Source organism: Paramormyrops kingsleyae, chromosome 3, assembly GCF_048594095.1.
Source record: "Paramormyrops kingsleyae isolate MSU_618 chromosome 3, PKINGS_0.4, whole genome shotgun sequence".
NCBI classification, from domain to species: Eukaryota; Metazoa; Chordata; class Actinopteri; order Osteoglossiformes; family Mormyridae; genus Paramormyrops; species Paramormyrops kingsleyae.
Window position 1 is genome coordinate 43,308,150 of NC_132799.1, and position 4,260 is coordinate 43,312,409.

General features: G+C 43.0%; 1 long non-coding RNA gene across 2 annotated transcripts; it reads left to right on the forward strand.

Moving 5' to 3' along the window:
* Positions 1-1,696: 1,696 nt before the first annotated feature.
* Positions 1,697-3,279, forward strand: LOC140588331 (uncharacterized). Of its 2 annotated transcripts, XR_011989696.1 has the most exons (3): positions 1,697-1,827; positions 1,970-2,128; positions 2,777-3,279. It is a non-coding gene; the product is annotated as an uncharacterized lncRNA (long non-coding RNA). The 2 variants fall into 2 exon arrangements; XR_011989695.1 differs by lacking the exon at positions 1,697-1,827 and having other exon boundaries at positions 1,900-2,128.
* The last annotated feature ends 981 nt before the right edge of the window (positions 3,280-4,260 follow it).

Here is a 4,260-nt window from a genome sequence, read left to right on the forward strand (position 1 = left end):
CTCCACAATCTCATTTACCTCTTCTCCCTCACATACTGACGGCTCTCGATGCTCCCAAGGCACTGGATTTGACTGTTGGCCTGCGTGACATGGATCCCACTGATCGCCTGACATCATGACTCCATATTGGGAGATTGGGGTGCCGATACTGGATGAGGTTGAGGCTCTTTCCTCATCATCTTGGCTCTGCCTAGGAGCAGCTGACTGGATATGAGTTGGAGAAGTCTGCGATGCACGCCACTCAATTAGTTCACGAATATCTCTCCTCAGCTGATCGTTCTCTTCCCTGAGTGTCTTCACCCATTCTGGGACACTACCAGGTGATGAGTGTTCATTTCTCTGCTGGTCATGCGCCGAGAAACTATCCGTCATATATTCTCTTGCATCAGGGTGGTGATATGATGCAGGTAATCCTCTTTGTCTGTAATGATGGCCTGTCTCATATTCGTCTAGGTAGCATGGAGGACGAATTGTTCTACGAGGCCTCCCCTGACTCAGGACAAGATCCTTTTCTCTGTCATCCATCATTACTGCTGTAAAACTTACCCTATCCGGCTCGAAGGACCATGTAGAAGAGTGTCGTTTAAAAAAAAAGGGACGCCGATTCTCTCCCGGTGGTAACCTTTACAGAGTGTCCGATCAGAACACTGGGTTTGTTTGCCTACTTTTGACAGGTTATCCTATAGTTGGATAGTAGCGCATTAACACACCACCAATAAAACAGTCCGGATACTCGTTGGGGAAATATGCAATTGTGGTTTACTGAAACAGAAATAAGAACATAGGAATCAACATATAACTACCGCTCACGGGTAACATAGTTTTACAAACATTAAACAAATATAGATATTAAATTATATTAACCATTTGTATTACAAAACGCAAATAAACATACAATACTCAAAACTGAGCGGCATTAACGCAGCGAACTGCGATCAGCGCGATATGTTTATTTTAAATTACAAACGTATAAAACAATAAACATTTGCTCCGGTTACAAAGCATAGTTGCGGTACGAATGAACTGCATACTTACTCAGCATGCACGCACAACTACACCATAAACCCAACAAAACTTTGTATAACTACGTTGAACTCTGCATCCAGCCTAAAGGAAAGCGAAGAAGAGAAGAAAAAAACCAACCTGGGGTCCTGCGTGACGCCTCCAATGGCCGAAATAATGCCTGCTCAAAACACTGCACAATTAAACAAACCGCTCATTTAACAGCCTTTTCTACAGGTACTTAATAGAAAAAATGTAAATCTCTAGCTCAAAAATTCAGTGATCGAGTTATAGGTGGTAAAGCAAAAAGTGTTACAACCATACCCGGTCTCCCCTACGCATTCCCCGTACACGCGCGGCAATTCCTCGTTATAGCAGCGCAAATGCCTATTTATTTTATGTGCGTCCACGCTGTTATGACGAAAAATTACCCTGCATTTTAACATTTATGTGGCTAATTTGTAGCTAAAATGCACAGTGATTTCTTGTCATAACAGCGCGAATGCACATAAAATAAGTACTACAAGACATTGCAGCGCGTATAGCTTTAGACAGCGAATGATCGAGTTGGCGTTGGCGTGAGATTTTGAATTCGAGACAAGTCTACACACATATATTTACATGTATATAACAGTTTTATTACCTTGCAAACCCTGCAAACACTGCCCCAACGCTTTTCATGTAGGCAATTTTAGGTTTAAATGGATTAATAGATATTCGCCGTAAGATTTCTTGCTGTGAGCGTTTCAGTTTGAAAGCGTGAGTGTCACGCCAGATGCGTCAGAGTTGGCAACCCTGCTTACGGCCGAATCGGACCTACGACCGGTCAGTAGGAGCCGATCGCGGCCGAAAGTCGCCGACGACCTGCATAGGATCGTATTGTCAGTTATGGTACGAATGGGCATCCGTGACAACAGCTTGATTACTTTTGAATCACATGTGCTTCTTTTCTCAAACTTCTTTCCAGCGCTTTAACGAGTGACTGCGTTTTGAAGTCTTCTGTAAAATGGAGAGAAACGAAATTAAAGTAATCAAGATCAAAATTAAAATTATTATCAAAATTAAAATAACAAGTAAGGAAACGGAAAGGATAGATAAGACGCGGAGGAAGTGTTACATGCCGAAGGTAAAGCCCTAGATTAAGAGACTATTAGAACACTTGAATTAGAGTATAACATGCATTATGCCGAAAAAGGCATCCCTGCCGCAGAATGCATGCCGGTGTTCTGACTAGTTGAGCTTTTAGGGGTTTTTTGGGGGTTAGGGTTGGGGTTTTAGGTTTTTTTTTTGAGGGTTAGGGTTTTAGGGGGGGTGGGTTTGGTGGGTTAGGGTAAGGGTTAGGGCTATCGATTAGCACTACGGTAGCCTAACTCGACAAAGTAGCTCAACTCGTTTCAGATCAGTGACCAATCGGTCATTTAGAGACAGGCATGCATTCTTCGACAGGGATGCCTTTTTTGGCATAACACTCTCTCTGCCAGTTAGCTGACCAGACCCTATGGGTGGCTCTCGTGGAAGATGGGGAAGTGCCCTTTTTAATTTTCTTTGTGTATGTATGTGTGTGTTTGTTTTAGGATGGGTAGTTGGGCTCGTGCAATATGGCGTGCTAAGGGAGGGTGCTGGATGGAATCGTATATGCTGCCGCTTAGGAAGGGGGGTGTTTCGCGTACACCACAGTGTGAATTAGGACTATTGCTGGCTTGCTTGTGGATATACCTTTAATACCCACAGAGGTTCAATACAATATCAATAACCTCTCCTTGTCTTTAAACAGAATACTGCTGGACTAATGGGCTATGGCCGGGGACAGCGAAGCACGGACTTCGATGGCTCCAGTGACCGGCGACCTGAGAGGGGCCAGGGGCAGCCTCAGCAATCCGCCAGGAGTAATGGATTAATAATGGGCTACGGCCGGGGACGGCGTATTAATAGAGATGTCGTTTAAGTGTTGGTACTTCAGTTAGATAAGCTAAGGTAGGTAAGTTAGATAAGCTAAGGTAGGTAAGTTAGATAAGTTGACTCTCCCTGCCGGCCCCTGGAGGATGGGCTCCCCCTTTGAGTCTGGTCCCTCCCAAGGTTTCTTCCTAATAGGGAGTTTTTCCTTGCCACTGTCGCCTATGTATGGCTTACTCACTGGGGGCTTTGGGTGGGGATGCTGTAAAGCTCTTTGAGACGGTGTAATGTGATATTGTGCTATACAAAAGTAAATTTGTTTGTAGATATGCTAGGATAAGATATGCTAGGATATGAGCTTTACAATAAAACATATATACAATATTTGTGTCTTTGTTGTCTCTTTTGTGCTTTGTCTGTCTTGGTTTGAAAATCTTGCATCGTTAATTTATGTTTGGCACTCTCTCCTAAACGTCAATAAGCAGAGACAGAGGAATAGGAGGAAGGAACGGTTAAGAAAAAGAACAAACAAAAAAAGTATCAAAATAAGTGTTGCCTTATTTTAATTTCAGCTTTACTACCACCTATGAGTTAATAGCTGCCAGTGTTTGTGTTAAAAGTGTGTAAATAAGTTTAACTCCGGTATATTACTGAAAAACGCGCCAGTTTCTGCCTGCTGTCATTCGGCTAACGTATAAGCGACTCTTCTGTTGCAAATCCATCCATCCATCCAAATCTCCCATTCCATAGGTGCTTTATTGAAATCTAGTGACTGTGGAGGCCATTTGAGTACAGTGAACTTATTTTCATGTTCAAGAAACCAGTCTGAGATGATATGAGCTCTGTGACATGGCACGTTACCCTGCTGCAGTAGCTATTAGAAGCTGGGTACACTGTGGTCATAAAGGGATGGACATGGTCAGCAACAATACTCAGGTAGGCTGTGGCATTTAAACATTGCTCAGTTGGCACTAAGGGCCCCAAAGTGTGCAAATAAAATTTTGCTTACACTAAATTCTGGCCCTACCATCTGGATGTTGCAGCAGTGAATTGAGACTCATCTGACCAGGCAACCTCTTTCCAGTCTTCCATTGTCTAATGTCCTTTCCATTGTCCTATGAGTTTATAGCTGCCAGTGTTTGTGTTAAAAGTGTGTAATTAAGTTTAACTCCGGTATATTACTGAAAAATGCGCCGGCTTCTGCCTGCTGTCATTCGGCTAACGTATAGGCAACTCTTCTGGTAAGTAACAGGTAAAGTTGTCATTTAAAGTAATGCTAACCTGCATTGCCAGTTAGTAATTGTTTTTCTGTGTCACGTTACGTCCTTTATAGTTGTAGTACAGTGCATTCTGAATCCATGCTAA